Consider the following 20,714-nt stretch of genomic DNA (forward strand, 5'->3'; position numbering starts at 1 on the left):
ATCAACTTGTTCAGAGATGTTTATTACACACCTTTTTGGACCAGGTGGGACTTGAACGACCATTGCATCACAAGAGCCCCCATCCAGCTGTTGATGAACTGGTAGAGAAGATGGGTTGCATACAGTTGTGATACAACATGACCAAGGATTTAAATCCATTACAACTTGCCTTCATGTAACATCCTTCAACATTGTAAATCATCCCAAATTGTTCTCAAACAAATTTGACACTGAGCAATAGGAGATTTTGGGGTAGGCAACAAGAAGTTTGGTTTTAGGTAGGACCTTAAGGAAGGACAGATGGGAAGAAGTTTAGGGAATGAATATAAAAGCCTAAACAGTGACCATAATTCTGCAAACGTTAGGTTAAGAGTAGTTATTGGGTGAAAGTCCTAAATTGGAGGGGAAGGCTAACTATGACAATATTAGGCAGGGACTGGGGAATGTAGATTGGGCTCACTAATTAAGGGTAAATCCACATCTGGCATGTGGGAGTCTTTAAAGGCCAGTTGATTAAAGTTCAGGATCAGCGTGTATCTATGAAAATGAAGGATAGGGATGGCAAGATTTGGAACCTTCAGATAATGAGAAAAATTGTGAATGGAGTCAAAAGGAAAAGGAGGCATATGTAAGGGTTAGGGGACTAAGGATAGACAGATCCCTTTGAGAATTTTAAGGAGGCAGGCAAGAGTGTAAATGAGTCAGAAGGGCTAAAAGGGGCTATGAATTGCCCTGGGCAAATAGGATTAAGGAAAATCCCAAGACATTTTATACATCTAAAGAGCAAGAGGGTAGCTAAGGAAAAGGTAGGTCTACTCCAGGACAAAGGGAGAAATTTATGCATGGAGCTGGAGGTAGTGGGTGAGTTCCTTAATGACTACTTTGCACTGGTATTCACAAAGGAGAAGGACATGGTAGATGGTAAGTCTAGAGAGTGGTATGTTGATATAAAAAAGGTGGTGGTTCTGGGTATTTTGAAAAGCATTAAGATAGACAAGTCCCCAGGATCTGATGGAATTTACCCAGGGATAGAGGGTGGTGAGGGAGAAAATTGCTGGGGCATTGTACAAAATCTATGTATCTTCTTTAGTCACAGGAGAGGTCCCAGAGGATTAGAGAATAGGCATCATTGTTCCTTTGACCTGAAATTTCCTGGATTATCTCCACAGCCCTATAAAACATCAGCCTTATGTCAATGGGAGGGGAATTATTGAAGAAGATTCTTAGAGATAGGATTTATTCATATTTTGGAAAAACATTTACTTATTGGCAATAGGCAGTATGGCCTTGTGTGGGGAAGGTCATGTCTCACAAACTTGATTTGAATTTTTTTGCGGAAATGACAAAGATGATTGAGGGCAGGGAAGTAGATGTTGTCTTTATGGATTTTAGCAAGGTCAAAGGCTGATACAGAAGGTGAAATCACATGCGATCTGTGGTGAGTTGACAAGATGGATGCAGAACTGGCTTGGTCATAGATAATTGTGATGGAAGTGTGTTTTTCTGACTGGAGATCTGTGACAAATAGTGTACCATAGGAATTAGTGCTAGGACCCCTGTTGTTTGTAATATAAATGATTTGGAGGAGAATGCTGGCTGTCTAATTAGTAAGTTTGCAGATGACACAAAGACTGGGGGAGCTGTGGATAGTGAGTGGAATTGCCAGAGGATATAGCAGGATATAGAGAAGTTTGGGTGGAGAAATGGCAGACGGAATTTATTCTGGGCAAATGCGAGGTGATACATTTTTGAAAATCTAATGTGAGAGGGTATTATAGAGTCAATGGCAGAACCCTAAGAAGTATTAATAGACAAACAGAGAGACCTAAGTATGCAGGACCACAGTTCCCTGAAAGTAACAATGCAAGTGGATAAGGGGTCAAGAAGACATATGGTATGGTTTCCTTCATTAGTTGGGGCATAGAGTATAAAAATTGGCAAGTCGTGTTGTAGCTGTACAAGCTTCAGTTAGACTCATGTTTGGAATATTGTCTACAGCTCTGATTGCCATATTACCAGAAGGAAACAGAGAGAGTACAGAAAAGGTTTACCAAGATGATGCCTAGTTTGGACGGTGTCAGCAATGAAGAGAGTTTGGAGAAACTTAGTTTGTTTTCACTTGAATGTTGGAGGTTGAGGTGCTTTTTGATGAAGTTTACAAAATTGAGATGCATGGATAGTCTTTTGTTTTTCCCAGGGTAGAAATGTCTATTTTAAGGGCACGTGAGTTTACGATAAAGTGGAGTAAGTTTTTTAAAGGAGATGTAAGAAGCAGGTTTTTTATACACAGTGGGTGCTAGGTGCCAGGAATGTGCTGCCACAGGATCTGGTAAAGGCAGATACAATAGTAAAGTTTAAGAGGTATCTTAAATACATGAACAGGCAGGGAATAGAGGGATACAGGCCATGTAGTGGCAAGAGAATTTAGTTTAGGCATCATGTGTCAGCACAGGCTTGGTGGGCCTATTCTTGTGCTGTATTTCTCTTTGTTCTTTAAGCACCTGCGCAGATGAAGACATGACCATCAATGGTGGAATGATTAAAGTGGGAGATGCACATAAGGCCAGAATTGGAGAACCAGCTCTAACTTGATGGTTTTCTCGGGGGGTGTGGTGGTTCTGTAGGGCCGGGAAAGATTGGGTCAAGCCTGTAGGGGTTTGAAAATAAGGGTGCAAATTTTTACTGTCAATACATTACTGTGCTTGGGAGTCTGTACTGGATCAGCAAGCACATGGAATAATAATGGAACAGGAGTTTAAGTTACATTGTCATTTTCAAATTGGCATAACCTGAATAAAAATGCCAGTTGGGCAATTTATGGAAATTCTGGTCTCTGTTATTCTCTTCATGATTCCTGGATGGAGGACCCAACCTAGCTATTGATAAACACCAAGGACATTTTGATGAGTATTGCTAGAACAGTTATTGCCTGTATTGACAATAGGTAACTGGAGAAACTACCAATGTATCCTGATGTGGACAATTGAAGTTTATCTCAACCAATGGCTTCAGAGAAGTTAACGTGGCCAGTTGAGGAGTTTCCACATTACCTCTGCACATGTTGTGACACCATTTTAAATGCTGAGACGATTGTTAGTTCCAGTTTATCTACCACCGTTGTGTTTACTTGAAGTTATTATTCATTTTCAAAACCTACATTTTAATCCACAGAAATTGTGGAAAATTTCAGCAGGTCTGGCAGCATTGATAGAGAGAAATCAGAGTTAATGTTTTGGGTCCAGTGACCCTTTTAGAATATTTTAATTGTTTTGTTTTTGCTGTGGTATTTAGAATTTAGTAAGGTTCCAAAACGACATTAAAGCCTGTATATTTTGAAGAATAAAACAACCCTGAGATTTCTAATGTTCTGAATTAGCTCCATATGAAAAAGTGGTGGTCCAATGTTGTTAATGCCACCCATAACTTTTCTCCCAATTATCAGAATGTGCGCTTTGCAGGCAGATAAGATTTCTATGACCGTTATGTCTTATAATTTTCCTCACCTTCCTCTAAAGGAAAGCGCTGTATTAAACTGAATTATTTGAAAAGTGATGCAAATAAACTTGGCAGAAAGAGCTGGGGCCTGAGTTATGAGCCAAATGCAGAAAAAAAGAAAACTGCACTTATATAGTGATTGTCATGTCTTTGGGACGTTACAAAGAGCTTCACTGAAGCATTACATGAAAGCCAGTCACTGCTGTCATGTAAGAAACACAGTAACCAATTTGTGCATAGCAAGATCCCACAATGGCTTATGATAATAAGTTGATAATCTAATTTGGTGATATTGGTTGAATATGCTCTGCTCTACAGTCTCATTGCAATTTTTGTTTTAGGCCAATGGCCTTTTTTTTTAATCGTGAATTTGATTTGTGTGCATTTATTGTTAGCGGTGGGGTTCCATCCAATGCATCTTTTATTTTTCTCTTTAATGCAGTCTATGGCCAGCATCCGCTCTTTTTCCACTTCGGTTTGCCTGATATTTTGTTGGGATTGAATATAGAAATAGAACAAAGTCACCAGCAGACAATTTAACATGATTTTACTCACCTTTTATCGAGTCTCTATTTAATCTTTCATCCACCTTGTCAATTTCCTAAGCTAATAAATATCTCTCAAACTGATGTTTTAACAAAAATGCTGTTGAGCAGAGCTTTGGAGAAACACAGTCATTATTGCCGACCACAGTTTGAGTTTAATTGCTCTTTAATATGCTATCTTTGCAGTATCTGAGCAGAAGGAAATCTACTTTATGCAGATTGACATTTGAAGCAATCAGTGCATGAGCAATGACCTAATTGAGGGAAAGGCAAAACTCTGCTTGAGATTACAAGGGGTAACCTGATGCAGACAAGGGAATTATTTCTAGGGCACAGGTTGAGAGCTTGCAGCACACTGATTTAATGTTTCAGTGACTTTTGGACTATTGGTAACAGACTCAAGATGGTGGGGCTGAGACTAGTTTAATGGAATCTTTTGATGTATGTCGACAGTATTTCATTACTTTCCTGTGGCCACAAAGGATTTCTTTTGCTGTCGCAGGACAGATTTGGTTGACATCTTGTGTTGGTTTAAAGCACTAGCCCACTCCTGTGAACAAGAAACTGCAGCTTCACCTTGACACTGATCCCAATATTGGTGATGGAAGAAACGTGGCAATAGCTCTGTGGCCCAGCACTGTGTGGTGTCTGTGGCTGCTGATGTTCTTGGCAGGTTGCTGGTTTTTCCTGGCGTTGTGTGGCTCCTGCCTCAATGCTACCAATAATAGTGTAATCGTAAAAGCAGAACCTGAGGATACAGTGCTTTTGCTTGTCTTAGCTGACCACTGATGGACTTAAATACAAAGAGAGAACACTGCACTGGACAGCTGTGACAGGGGACTGCAATGGAAATTGGGCTCCAGAGTTGATAGGATGTTTTAAGGTCAGGGCTATTTGCAGCTGAATGGTCCCCACTTGCCTGCTTTTCTCCCTTCACTTCCTGTCTGTTTTTATTTCTACCCCTTTCTGTGACCCCCTCCAATATCTGTCTCACTACCACCCTTTCTCACTTGGTCTCTTGTTTTTTTTTCTTTCACTCAGGGTCTCACTTTCTCCCTGGTGTCTTCCTTCTAGGTGATGCTGCTTATGGGTTTCAAGATGCTGTGTAAGGAGCCTTCTACAGTGCATCTTGTAAATGGTATACACTGCTGCTACTGAGTATTGGTGGTGGAGGCAGTGAAGGTTTGTAGAGTGGGTGCTGAAAAAAAATAGGCTGCTTTGTCCTGCAGAGTTTTGAATGTTGGAGCTGTATTCGTTAAGGCAAGTGGAGAGGATTCCATCACACCCCTGACTTGTGCCTTACAGAATGTGTGGCCAGACTTTGGGGAGTCCAGAGGTGAGTTACTCACTGAGGATTCCTAGCCTCTGACCTTTTCTTGTCGCCGCAGTATTTATATAGCTAGTCAAGTTTGGTTTCTGATCAGCGGTAACCCCCCGGATGATGCTAGTACAGGATTCAATGATGGTAATGCTATTGAATGTCGAAGGCAGTTGTTCATTCTCTCTTGAACACGATCGTCACCGATCACTTGTGTAGTGTGAAATGTCACTTTCCACTTTTCAGCCCAAACCTGGGCTTATACCCGAAACACTGATTCTCCTGCTCCTCAGATGCTGCTTGACTTGCTGTGTGCTCTTCCAGCACCACACTCTCAACTCTGGATATTTTCCAGGTCTTGCTGCACTTTGATGTGGACTGCTTCAGAATCTGAGGAGCTGCAAAGGATGCTGAACATTGTGCATTGAACATTGGAGAGCATCCTCATTTCTGACCTTGTGATGGAGGGAAACTCATTGATGAAGCAGGGAGTACGCTGAGGAATTGCTGCACAGATTTTCTGAAGCTGAGGTGATTGACCTCCAGCACCTGTAACCAATTTCCTATGTGCTATGTATGACTCCAACCAGCAGAGAGTTTATCCCTGATTCTCACTGACACCAGTTTTGCTAGAGCTTATTGATGCCACACTGTTAAATACTGCCTTGATGTCAAGAACAGTCATACTTGCTTCTCCTGTGGAATTCAGCTCTTTTGTCCATGTTTGAATGAAGGCTGTGGTGAGGTCAGAAGCTCAGTGGTTTTGGTGGAAACCAAACTGCATGTCAGTAAGCAGGTTATTGCTGAGCAAGTGTTACTTGATACTGATGATACATTCCATCATTTTAGTAATGGAGTGTGGACTGCTGGGGCAGTAATTGATTAGGTTGGACTTGTCCTGCTTTTCATGGTACAGAATGCGCCTGACATTGTCTATGTTGTCAGGTGGATGCCAGTATTGTTGCTACACTGGAACGCCTTGATCAGGGGAGTTGCAAGCTCTGGAACACAGTACTTGAGTAGAATTGCTGTAATGTAGACAGGGCCCATGCTTTGTTTATGATATTCAGTAAACCAAGATTTGAATGCAGCCTTTTAAACTATTGAGCTGCAAACGTGGTTGCGAGTTGTTTAGTGTTCATTAGTCTGCCCTGAGTTGCTCTTAGTTTTTTTGGACTCATTCAGTTAAGGTTGAGAAGTGGATCCAAGATTCGTATTTCAAACTTCAATAAAGATAATGATGAGGGCATGAAAGCAAAGCTAGCTATAGTGAATTGGCAAATCAGGTTAAGGTATATATCAATAAAGATGTAGGGTCAGACTTTAAAGAGGACATTGACAAATGCACAACAGATTCTTTTGAAAAGAAGGAGAAATTCCAAGGGACAGACCCACTGTCCATCTGTAACTCAAAAGTGTTAAAGATAGTATCAGATTTGAAGATAAAAATGTATTTATGCAAATTATGGCATGTCATAAGATTGGGCAGAAAAGAAGAAAGAAACTGGAAAGAATTGGTGGTGGGGGTGGAAATTTAATGGAGAGAAACATTAGGGTACAAGAGAAAGCTAGCCAGAAATATAAAAACTGGCCCAGAGTATCTCTAAATATTTGAAGGAACAATTTAATAAAGACAGTGTTGGTCATAGAAAATGAATCTGGGGATTGAATAATGGAAAATCAGAAATGGCAGACCAATTGAACAGGTTTCAGTTTTCACAATAGAAGATTCAAATAACATCCAGAAATAGCTTTAAATTAGGAAATTGAGGGGCGGAGGAAGGAACTGAAGAAAATTGAAGTACTACTCAGCAAATTTATGGTCTGAAAAGTTTGAGTTCTGTAAGGCTTCTTCCTAGATTCTGAAATGCCTAGTGTGATAGTTGATGTATCCGTTTCAATTTTCCAAAGTTTCCCAGATTCAGGGAAAAAGTTCCATCAGATTGAAAAATAGGAAATGTAACACTTTTTAATCATAGTGAGAGGGAGACAGAACATAGGAGTCTTTAAGCTAGTTAGCTTAACATCTGCTTTTACTAAAGATCTAGCAAGTCCCTTACAAAGGTTTAAGGCAGTTGAGCAATCACCATTGTTTTGAAGGCAATCGTAATTAATTCATTTATTGAAGGTCTTTGAGTATGTCACAACATATGCTGTAGATAAGAGTTAGGGCTAGTACAACCAATGGATGTACTGTTCTTAGATTTCTAGAACTTATTTGACTGGTTCGCTCACAGGAAGCAAGACATACTGTAAATGGGTCATTTTCTTGTTGGCAAAATAAGAAGCATTTGGATCCCTGCTGGGCTTCTCCATTTAGAATTTATATGAACGTCTTGGATGAAAGGACAAAGTATGGTTACTTACTTTGCTGATGACATAATAATGGGAAAGAAAATTGTGAAGAGGATGTAAGGAAGCTTTATGGGCCGTACAGTGGCAATGGTTAGTATGATTGCCTCAGTGCCAGGGAGCCCGGTTTAATTCCAGTCTTCAGTCACTGTCTAGCAGTGTGGAGTTTGTACATTCTCCCGGTGTCTACTAGGGTTTCCTCCAGGTGTTCTAGTTTCCTCACAGTCTAAAGATATGTAGGTTAGATGGGTTGACCTTACTCAGTTGCTAAATTGAATTGGCTGAAAGCTAGTATCTCTAATACGGAGGTCTACCGCGGTGGAAGAGACAGATGGATCATCCACTTAGTGTGTCTGGCTGAAGATTGTTGGAAATGCATCAGCCGTATCTTTTGCACTGATGCATTGGGCTCTTCCATCAGTGAAGATAGGGATATTTGTGGAGCCTTGTCTTCGAGTGAGTTTAATTGACCCCCACCATTTATGATTGATTGGATTTGGCAGAACTGCAGAGTTTAGATCTGATCTGTTGGTTGTGGAGTTGCTTAGCTCTGTCTGAATACTCGCTGCTTTATGGTGTTTGGCATGCAAGTAATCCTGTTTGGTAGCTTCACCAAGTCGACACCTCATTTTCAGGTTCGCTTAATACTGCTCCTGGGATGGCCTCCTGCATACTTGAATTTATAACTAAGGGTTGACCATTTCAGAGAGGGATGAGGGAAATTTTTGAGAGTAGTGAGTCTTTGGAACTTGGTTGGGTGGACAAGAATATGGAGTTATCAGATCACCATGATTTTATGGAACAGAGTTTAAAAAATCACAACAACAGGTTATAGTTCAACAGGTTTATTTGGAAGTATTAGCTTTTGGAGCACTGCTCCTTCATCAGGTGATTGTGCCAGTGCAGAGCAAGGGTTCAAGTGGTGCTTCAAGGCTGTTGCAGAGGACATTTTAAAAAGTCAGCCATATTGGTACAGGATTTGGAGTCTCATGTACACCAGACAAAGTAAGGAAGGCAGAATTCCTTCCACAGAAGTAGTAATCCAGGTGGGTTTTTGTAATGATAGGGGACAGTTGGTTCTGTTACCAGTGCTGAGACCAGTTTTATTAATTGAATTTAAATTCAACCAGCTACCGTGGTGGATTTGTAGCCATGTTGCCAGAGCATTAGCGAGTACTGAATTACTTGTCAAAGGCCCTTCATTTTATCACTTTCTTCTACTGAGTCAACAGTTCTGCTTTTGTTGCTTGACTCCAAAAGTAACTGGGCGTTGTTGTTATAAAGTTGTGGTTTAATTTATTTGATCCATGTCTTTTGAGCCTTGAAGTTTTGGTTTGACTTCTCATGTGCTACTTGCTGCTGCTCAGTGGGATACCTCTATCAGTATTGGACACTATCACAGCTTTAGCTCATACTCCACCTTACTTGATGTTTGCTTCATATGTGTGAATACTCTTGGCCACAGTAAATTAAATGTTGAGTCTGGTTTTGAACTGTATAATTGTCCTAACATTACTGACCCCCACTCTGCACCAAGTGTGAATTACCATTAAAAGAAATTAGTTCTGTTTATGGGCTTGTTTCTGATGGAACAGATTCCCTCGTATAATGCTATTGTGAGTCAGAGAAGGTTTGACAGACTAGTTTCCATCTTTTGCCACTGTCAAAGTATTAAGGGCAAATAATCATTTGAATAGCTTACTTACAACAGCTGTCAGGTTACTCACCCCTGCAAAAACTTAATGCTATCAGTAAGTAGCCCTTGAAACCTGTAATTACTTGTATTTTGCCTTGAAATTATGGAAGGTTAAGCTATTGATTTCAACATTTAGTTTATGATGACATCATCTTAGTGTTTATACTGTTACTGAGCAAAATAAAATTCAGAATGCCCTTTCTAACAATTTGCTCTTGATGCTTCTGAGTCACGCTTTTCAATCAATTTTCTTGCGTCACAAAACTGTGGAGTTATGTAACTGGAAATTACATGCTGTATATTTAGGGACTGGTCCCTGCTACAAGGTAAATTTCTGTGGCAGGTGGGCATCAAGCAAGATGGAGCCACGTGTTAAGTCAGACACAATGGTTTTGTCATCAAGAATTAAGAGTTGCACCTAATTATATTGAATTTACAGGTCATTCAGGCCAAATAGTCTGATGTTTATGCTCCACATAAACTACTTCCCTATGCCATCTTACTCCATTAACGTACTCATCAGTTTCCCCTCTCTCTCGTACTTATCCAGCTTCCTGTTAAAGGTGTCCATTGCTCTGCCTTCAAGTGCTCAAAGATTGTTTCAGATTGTCACTTGTTCAAAAATAAATTGCTCTTCCACAGCTCGTGATTTATGTATTGAAACACCTTAACCATTTTACAGGAGGATTTAAAGCAAAATTTGACACCAACCCACATTAGGTTTTATTGGGACAGATGACCCAACCCTTATGGGAAGAAGTAGGTTTAAAGGAGGGTCTTGAAGGACAACCAAGTAGTGAAGGTTAAGGAGGAAACTTCAGTGCTGGCGCACTTTGCAAACTGAAAATACAGAACAAAACTTGATCCATGGCATGAAATTGTAACAAAGTCAATATATACCAGAGTGAGATTTTTTTTCGATAAATCTTTGCCCGCATTTACAAGAATTGGGATTGATACTTCCTTTGAATCGCTTTGATTTCAGCATGCATTTAGTGATTGGTTCATTATCCAATATCTCAATAGTTTGAGGTCCTAGGTCATTCAAAAGCATCCCTTGACATTATAAGAAGTGGCTGCATCCACTTCATTTACAAGGGATAACTGCATTGAAGATTTTTGTCAGTATTAGTAACTTAAAAGGCAATTGTCACTAATATTATTTCCATCCCATGAGTGTATTGATGCTGGTCAATCCTCTGGACTTTGCAACAGTTTAGTCAGAAATAGTTTAGATATATTTCACAACTTTTTTTCTTCCTTTCTCTGCTTTGTTCATTTGTCTTTTTCCATTGAAACAGAAAAGGTAATTATCCATCTGTATGCATTATAAATTTTCTAAGATGACCTGCTCGGACACTCTGTATTTATTTTGCCCTTCTAATTAGTGCTGTTGGTCAGGGTGGTGGTAGGATGATTGGTAGTAATTAATATGAATTACATTTGGGAGTAAATGAGGATTCCATATGGAAAGGTTTGCTGACATTCAGCATGCAGCTCATTGGTAACTGGAAGTAGACCTTTTGTTTTAGAAACATAGAAAAATAGATATAGCTGTAGGCCATTTCACCGTGAAAGCTGCTTCACAATTCAGTATGATCATGGCTGATCATTCAACATCGTACCTCAGCTTTTACCCCATATCATTTTGGTTCCTTTAGCCCGAAGAAATATATGTCACTTCTTCTCCTTGAAAACATTCAATGTTCTGGTCTCAACCACTGTTTTCACAGGCACCCCTGTGAAAAAACAATTATCCTCCTTTTTCAGTCCCAGTTGGCATACCCTGTATCTTTAAATTGTTGCCCCTGATTTTGGATTCCCCAATCATCAAGAACATCTTTGCTGCATCTACCCTGTCTAGTCCCGATCGAATTTTAAAGGTCTCAGTTTGAGAACCATTACCCACCAACGCCCCCCCCCCATCCCCCCCACCCTCCCACTTAATCCAAACCAAACCAGCCATTTTTTTTTATATACATCCATCTTGCCATCCCAGGCACCAGTCTGGTAAACCTTTGTTGCAGCCCCTTCATGCTATACAGTTATAGCAAGACATCCCTGGTCCTTAACTCCAATGCTCTCGTGATGAAGGCCAACATGTCATTTACGATCTTCAATGCCTGCTGCACCTGTACAGAGACACACCGGTCTCACTGTACCTCCCTCTTTCATGATATATCACCATCAGATATTATTTGCCTTCCTGTTTTTGCTGACCAAGTGGTTAACCTCACATGTTTCCACATTATAATTCATCTGCCATGCAGTTGCCCATTCATTTTGTCCAAACCGCAATGAAGCATTTTTATTTGCTACGTCCACCTGGTTTACCCTCCCTCCCAGCTTTTCATTGTCCGCTAACTTTTGAAATATTGCAATTAGTTTCCTCATCCAAATCATTAATATCTATTGTGAATAGCTGGGGTCTAAGCACTGATCCCTGTGGTACCCTTCTGGTCACTGGCTGCCACTCAGAAAATGGCCCATTTATTCCCGGTCCTTGTTTGCTCTCTGGCAATCTGTTCCCTATGTGTCAATACACAACCTCTAATTCCATGCCCATTAACTTTACATGTCAGTTTCTTACGTGAGATCTTATGGAAGGCCTCCTGAATGCCCCAATAAACCATATTCACTAGTTTCCCCCTTATCAGCTCTACTAGTTACATCCTCAAAAAAAAATTCCCATTAATTTGTCAAGTACAATTTCCTTTGTATAAATCCATGCTGACTCTGTCTAATACTGTCACTGTTTTCCAAGTGATCTGCTATTAAATCTTTTATAATAGACTCGAGAACTTTCCCTACTACAATGTCAGACTCATCAGTCTTTTTAAAGGTCTGTTTTCCTTCTACCCCCTTTTTTAAAGAGTGAAGTTACATTAGCAACTTGCAGTGGTCTCTAGAATCTTGACAGATAATCACAAATGTATGGATTATTTCTTAGGCCAGTCCTTTAAATACTCTGGGATGTAGATTATTAGGTCCCGGGAGAATTGTTCGTTTTTAATTCCCTCCGTCTCTCCAATCCTGACTCATACCTATTTCATGTAGTTCTTCTTTCTTACCTAGACGACGTGTTCCCCAGTATTTTTGGGACAGGATTTGTACTCTTTTGTGAAGACAGAACCTTAATATGTATTTAATTGGTCTGTCATCTCTTTGTTCCTATATTGCTTTCTCGTGTGTCTGATTGTAAGGGACCTACATTTGTCTTCACTAATCTTTCTCTCTTCACATAGCTATAGAAGTTTCTCGATCAATTTGCATGCTCTGCATAAACTTACTCTCGTGCTTTGTTTTCCTCTTTTTAATCAATATCTTTGTCTTCCTTTGAATTTTGAATAGCTCAGGTCTGCTGCTCATTTTGCATACTGCTTTGATCTAATACCATCCCTAATTTTCCTTGTTTGCCAAAGCTGGGCCACCTTTCCTATTTTATTTTTGTGCCTGACAAGAATGACCGATTGTTCCTCCTAGCGTGTGCTAAATGTTTGCCATTGCTATCCATTGTCAGCCCTTTAAGTAACACCCCCCCCCCCCCCCTCCCCCCCTAGTTTATCATAGCTCATGCCTCAGTTTTCACCAATTAGATTCTGGACTCTAGTCTCACAATCAACTTTGTCATTCTCCACCTAGATGAAGAATTCAATTGTATCTCACCTTCCCAAGGGGTCGTGCACAGATAGGTTGCCAGTTGTTCCTTTCTCATTTGACAATACCCAGTTTGGATGGCCCACTCTCTAATTGTTTCCTCAATATATTGATTCAGAAAACTATCCTGTACACATTCTAGGAATTTCTCCCTCTTCAGTAATCTTACTGATTTTGATTTGTCCCATCTATATTCATTTAATAAACTGAAATTAAGATCCACTGTGGATTGGCAATCTGATTTGTGAACTATTCGAGATGCAAAAATGTTCAAAGTAGCTTTTCCTTTGAGGGTGATGTGTATTTATTCAAAGCGGTCTTGTGAACACTGCTTATCCCTTGACTAAATAGCTTGTGCAATCAATTGATTTGTTTACATTATATAATAATTTAAAGTATTTTAAGAAACTAATTGAATTTGGGATGTGTCGAATTGTCATCAGCATTCCATGGAGAAGACTCATGGACCAGTCCCAATTCTCAATGAGATGTCAAAGTACATCCTCATGTGCACTCCATACCTGAACCAGATTATATTCCTCTCTTTTCAGTTGAAAGTGATGTTCTTTGAGTCTTGGTATCTACCTTTGTCATTTGAGATGAATTTGGATACCATCTGTGGATGGTAATGCAGTCAGTGACTCCATTACAAGTCAGGTGAAGTGAAGTTTATCACCAAGCAGAAAACAATGGATGTGAAGCTTTACCTTGCTACTTTGTAACAAGGTGTATTTAAGCTAATAATATGATATTGACTGTAGGACAGGAGGTTTTTTTGTTTAACATAACAAACAAGTAGAGTTATAGGCCATTGAATTGGCGTGGCATGTTTAGAGTGGTAAGATAAAAGGATCAGGAGAAAAACAAATGGGAGTGGGAAAGATGCATTGCCTTTTCTGTTGTACTAAAGGAGAATCCATAAGTCTCTTAACTAATATAGAGGATATGTAGGCCTTGAGTTCCCTTTTCTTGTCAGCAGGTTTGATGGTGTAGGTGTTGAGGCTGAGACCTTTTGGACTGAGAGAGGTGATCTCTTGAAAGTAGAGAAACTAATATGGCACCTTATGTTAATAGTATGCAGATAAAGAAAAACTGCTGGGATACAGTATCAGTGGGGGGGAGACAGACTGATATAATGTCTGTAAATACGCCAACTATCAAGAAAGGGATTTTTGTATTGTTTTCTACTTCACCACCTGGCTTGAGAACCAATTATCAATGTACTACTTACAAATTATGTTGTCTGTTTTATGGTATTAAATGAAAGAGTTAAAATGCCATTGGCATTTTTTCATTCTTTACAATGCCTGGTTTGGAACCCATCCATTAAAGAAACGAACGGTCTTTAATCCATTTATAAGCTTTCTTTTAAATTCTGGCACATTTTTACAACAGCCATGATAATTTGTGGTGCAAACTGACCATGGAAAGGAAAGGGCACAGAAGTTGGCTGCATTATTTAGCCACATTGACCTTTTCTTCCAAGTCCAATGAACTCTGAAATTCCAAACAAGACTGGTAATGGCAGTGACTCTCAGCCAACCTGAGTTCAGGAAAACGGACTGTGTTTAAGTTATTTAGTGTTCCAGAAAGATTTTAATTCTGCAGACTGTGTTTTACAACTGTTAGCATTTTACAATGTGGCAATTATTATTTACGGCTATGTATTGCAGACCAGTTGCCTGTCTTCTAGCTGTAGAAAATGAGATTACAATTCAAAAGAATCATGTTTTGACTCTTATCCATTTCTTTTTATTTATTCATGGGGGTTTTGTGTCACTATTTATTTCAGCATTTACTGCCCATCCCCTAATTGCCCTTGAAAAGGTGGTAGTGAGCCACAACCTTGTGTCATATTAGTCCATGGAGGTTATATTTGTTAGCTGAAAATGTGTTGCTGGAAAAGCGCAGCAGGTCAGGCAGCATCCAGGGAACAGGAGAATCGATGTTTCGGGCATAGGCCCTTCTTCGGCCTATGCCCGAAACGTCGATTCTCCTGTTCTCTGGATGCTGCCTGACCTGCTGCACTTTTCCAGCAACACATTTTCAGCTCTGATCTCCAGCATCTGCAGACCTCACTTTCTCCTCAAAGATTATATTTGTTAGTAGTTTTGATAGAACTGAGTGGCTTGAGGTCATTTCAGAAGTTGGTTATTCATCAACGGCATTGTTGTAAGTCTCAAGTCCCATTTAAACCAGGTTGGGTAAGGATGTCAGATTCCTTTCCCAAAAGGACATCAGTGAATCCAATAGGTTTCTACGATGGTCTGGAACCTCATGGTAACTATTGCCAATACTCACTTTGTAATTACAGAATTATTTAACTAATTGGTATTAAGTTCTCCAACTACCACATGAAATTTGAACATGTCTCCAGATTACTAGTCTGAATCTCTCAATTGCTGGTCTATGAACATAATCGTCATGCTATTATACTATGGCAATTTGAAGAAAAGTGGTCTCACCACTGGGTATGATATCCAAATGTTTTGTGTGCTTGGAATTCTTGAGCCACATTCTCAGAGAATGTCGACAGCATGCAAAAACAAACATTACCCCTCCCCTATTTTGTTGCCCTCTGAGCTGGCTTTGGGAAGGTCTGGATGAAAGGGCTTTGTCTTTGGAAGGACTTTAATGTATCTTTTCAAGAATATGCAACTTCAACATGGGATTTGTTCATACCAACAACACTTGTTAATGGTCGCCCATTTTTGTGTATTAATGGAGCATTGCTAAGGACTTGCTTTGATGGACAGGGAATAATCCAATGTGATGACTTTTCTGCATATATAGAGAAACACTGTATCTCCTTTTTTGAGTGTGTTACTGTGCATTATGTTCCACTAACTTGGCAATTTGCCTTTAGTCACAGGCAAGGGCTTGGAGTGAATGATCATCCCGTTTAGCTCATGTTTGAGCTGTCTTTGTTTCCACTTTACTGTAACACGAGTTATGCCACCCATGGGAAAGTCTTAATTGATACTTTTATTTCTTTTGTGGTGTATATTTATGCCACAATATGAATTCTGGGTTTGAGATAGACTGGCTGAGGAGAAGATAAGTTAAAGACTGTCTTGAGGCTTGTATTTCAAGATAACTATTTATTACACCTGCATACTAAATACAGTTGTATGTGATAATCTTATACCAGGATTGAGTTAGATTAACAATTACCTAATGTAACTATCTTCAACTATTCATATCCATGTGCTCTCTGTCTCTTTCCGAATATATTCAATCCTAGCGTGATATTTCCAGTTTTCTTTCCAGACTATTCTAATCCGGCAAGCTGAGTAGCTGATAGGATGTCAAATTAGACTTTACTTACAAAGTAAATAAAGATAAAATTTAACTCTGGACTTTTCATTTTTCTCTGGTTTGAATGTGGTGGGGGAGGGATCTCAAAATTATGGTTTACCCAGGGCACCAACCAACCCTGGGGAACTGTCTTTAGTTCTAACACCGCCCACACTGTGATATTTATATCCCATGATGTTTGGCTCTGCAGCATCACAACAAGGCCGCTCCAGGATGCTCTTGCCCACAAATCGTGTTATTGTTCTTGATGCCCATACATTCAACTGCTTTGATTCTACATTCTGGAATTCTGTCCCTTGAACTTATCATCTTCCCTCTCCTTTTAAATTCCACCTCTTTGGCACTGATGTTTTGGCTATCTGTCCTAATCGTCACCTTTCATTCCTCGAAGTATAAAATGCTTTGCTGAAGTCCTCAGGGATGTGTTACCATATTAAAAGCTATTATCAGCTATTTGCATGTTACTGATCTACCTTTTGGAAGAGCTGGAAATAGATGTAGCATAGCAGATCAGCTCAGGTTTTATTAAATGGTGAATTAGGCTCAAAGGGCTGCTGACCACCCCTGATCCTATTCCTTATTTTGTTTGTAAAAAAAAATAATTTTAAATGTAAAGCAAGTCATAACTGGACTAAGATGCAAGCTATTGAGTTCAAACATATACAAGAAACCTTCACAATGACTCAGTTGGTTTTGACCATTAACTGGAGATTAAAATATGTCATGGTGTTATTTTTGAAAAAGGCAAGTGTCCTGACCAGTATTTAACTCAAGCAATACCTAAGTTAGGGAAAGATTTTCTCACTAGTGGCAAGCACCATCAGATTGTCACTCGTTCCTACTTTTCACATTAAGAAAATATTCTGCGTTTCTGAAAGGAGTCTCTGATTAAACTTACTTCAGAAATGCAGAGTGTACTTTATATCTGATAGGTCTCTCATAATCCACAGTGGTCTGATAAAGGCCTGAGAGAGATTTGGTCTTTTTAACAGCAAAGAATAGCTGTTCAGCACAGAGTGTAAAGTCTTGAGTTAGGTAACATTCTGTATGATCAGTTAACTAATTGATTGACTTATGTTGGGTCTGTTTTGGGGGGATACTATTTGGCCTTAGATTTGGAATTCAAGATTGAACAACTTCAATTCTTGCTTTGTGGCTGTTTGGTGACTCTCGTGTAAATGTATTGCAATTATTGGTTGAAGATAAGATCAGGCTGAGGACTGCTTATCATGCCCTGCACATTTGAATGGTTTGCCAATACTTAGTTCTAGGCTTGTGCACAATGGTCTTGTGGTCTTCAGTCACCACAGATTAGTGGCAAGTGGTGAATGCATTTCGGAGAGGAAAACAAGAGTGAAAGAAATGGCGACAAAAGAAGTTGTTGAATAGGGATGGGGGCAGAGGCAAGGCCGCTGCTGGTGATAATACAAAAAAAACTTTCTTCATAACTGATTTCAGTAGCAGTAGCTTGAGATCAGTAGCAGGGTGGTAAGGCCATTGTTTATTACCCATTCCCAACCGGCCTTTGAAAGTGCAATTGAACCACCATCTTTCAACTGCTGTAGTCTGATACACATTTTACTTCCTGTAAGGTTTATTATCTAATGCAATAATCCTTATGTTAAATTGTGTAACATATGAAACTAGGAGCAGTTCATGTGATCAACTAGGAGAAAGTTGATGAAGGGCTCATGGCCGAAACATCAATTCTCCTGCTCCTCTGATGCTGCCTGACCTGCTGTGTTTTTCCAGCACCACACTCTCTACTCTGATCTCCAGCAACTGCAGTTCCCATTTTCTCGCAGTTAATATGATATTGAAGAATCCAGCAGATGTTTACTATACCTGATTATTTTATACAGTTGCTACATTCCAAGGCTCCTATCAGCCTGGACTGGCATTAGGCTATTCGGTTGCAAAGAGCAAAGACTGTACAACTCTACATTGATGGGCAAGGTTTGCAGATGACTCACTATTGTATGCCAAAAGGCAGATAAAGAAAAAACATTATCACGTGCCTTGGGACAAGCTGCTTGGCTTATGTATGTTGAGCTTTCCCATTTTAGGTAGTGAGGAAAAATTACTGCAAATCAGATTTTAAAAATTGGGCAGGAACAGAAGCGATTTGAATGTGGACACTGATTTTGATGTTTATTAGCCAATAGAAACTCCACTGGAACAGCTTGAAGATCAAAGTTCAAAGGTAATTGGGAAGTTTTTGATGCAGCGAATTGATTTCCACAATTACTAAAGCTTAATAATTAAACAACAAGGGCAGGAACCTGTCAAACAAGAGAGAGTGTATTTTAGTCCTGAACGTTTTGAAGGTGATAAAGCTGACTGTACAAAAGGTACGACATTTTTTTTTCCAAGTGAAGAAAAGTAAGTGACTGACTACAACCCATTTGAAGTATTTCCACTGACAATTACCTTGAACTGAGTGCAAAAAATTATTAGTGTTGAATGATTTTAAAAACTGTCTTCTTTCCCAAGTGCCCTTCATACCTTTGATGTTCACCTTCACATCAGTAACTGCAGTTTACACTTGTGTATCAGTTCTAATGATTCTATGACTGTAGGTGGTAGATGTACAGAAGTGGTGACAATCAAATGAAGATTTGAAGGCAGCATTGGAGCTGGGGAGAGTTGCAGCATGAATAAAGAAGTAAGGGGCGGGGGATGTTGATGGGATGTGTCACTAAGGGAGCTGACGCTGATCTGATTTAATTGGAGTGCAAGTTGCATGGAGGGCTGGGCTGGGCAGGGACTACAGAGAGGGGCCTGGCAATTTGGAGAGAGTCATCAAAAGCCTATTTAAAAAGCATGTGCTAAACCTTGTTACTAGCAGCCAATGTCGTTTGAGCAAGATCAGGGTGACAGATAAAACCGGAATTTTGTATGGCTGAGCTTTAACAGGCATTCAGGACATTGGGGAAAGAAAGCTGCGATTATGCAGCACCTTTTAGAATCTTGGGGTGTTCCAACAATTTTAGCAGCCAATGAAGCACTTGTGCAGTGTAAAGTTTGTTGTCCCTCTTTGATTTTAAACTTCCTTCTGGCTGTCTCCTTTGTGATGGCGCTATTGTCTGATTTGAAATATCTTGTAGTGTAAGAAACGTGGCAGTTAATTAGCACATAGTAAACTCCCTCAGGTAAAAATGTGGTAATGCAGATAATGTGTTTTCATAATGTTCATAGAGTGATAAATATTGGCCAGGACACTTGGGAGGTAGGAAAGGAGGAGAGTGGAGAGATTTGGGGGCAGTATTCTAAGCTTCGGGTCCAGATGATGTGATGAAAATTGTGGATAGGTAGAGGCCATTGGGAAAGTGCGGAGATCTCCCAGTAGTACTGGTCAGAAGTAGATTCCAGAAATAGGGAAAAAAATTGGCATGGAAGTATTTGAATGTAAAGATGAGAATTTTAAAAATTGAGGCAATGCCAGGTTGGGAGGCTGTTTAGCCCAGTGAGCATAGAGGACAGAGCATGGATAAACTATGTGAAACGTTATCGGTTCATGATGCTTTCTAATAGAGTAGGAATTCATCACTTGGGCCACCCAGACACATGTAATTCTCAATATGATGCCAGTTGTCTGAGGAATTTAATTTACAGCATGGTCAAATTTAGATTTTAATTATCGTTGAATTAGATTACTTAAGTAGTAGAGCCTTGGAAACCTACTTTGTGAAAATAAGCCTGTGCAATTGCACAGTGCAATTAGGTAGCCTTCAATGTCAGGTAGCATATTGCTACATCCGTTGGCACAATGTATGACAGAGCTGGGGAAGAGAGGCTATAGATTTTTCCACCCTGTCCCAATCCCCAAATTACTGAGCTGCCAATTTGAAAACTGAAGTTATGCAAATGTCATTCCAAGGACACATGTATCTGTGCACAGAGTGAGGGAGAATGTGGAAGGACACCATTGATAGTTTACTCTTGCACAAATCAAGAAAGGAAAGAGCGAATTGGAATTTATTGAATGCCTTTTGCAAACCTGGGACATCCCAAAGCTATTCTCAGCCAATGATGTACTTCTGAAGTGCATTCACTTGTCACGATGTGGAAAATGATGCATATATACATAAGCATGGAATAAGGCACTGGGACAGAGCTAAATGTTGGCCAGCGCACTCTTGTTTTGGGGGGCAGTATGACCCTCCCCATTCTTTGTCGAAATTATGCCCTGGGATCATCTTGCATTTACTTCAGAGAGCAGTCATCTCATCTGACATAAATTATGCGACTGGGCAAGAAATTTGTTTGCATTCACTAAATCCTTTTTAAATGCAGCAAATAATTTTTTATAGTGGAACCCTGCGATTCCAAA

General features: G+C 39.8%; 1 protein-coding gene across 3 annotated transcripts in view; it reads left to right on the top strand.

Annotated features, from left to right (window-relative positions):
* lpar1 (lysophosphatidic acid receptor 1) overlaps positions 1 to 20,714 on the top strand; it is a 102,224-nt gene that overhangs the window by 12,967 nt on the left and 68,543 nt on the right. The gene's annotated exons all lie outside the window — the stretch shown is intronic.

This window comes from Chiloscyllium plagiosum, chromosome 2 (genome assembly GCF_004010195.1).
Source record: "Chiloscyllium plagiosum isolate BGI_BamShark_2017 chromosome 2, ASM401019v2, whole genome shotgun sequence".
NCBI lineage: Eukaryota > Metazoa > Chordata > Chondrichthyes > Orectolobiformes > Hemiscylliidae > Chiloscyllium > Chiloscyllium plagiosum.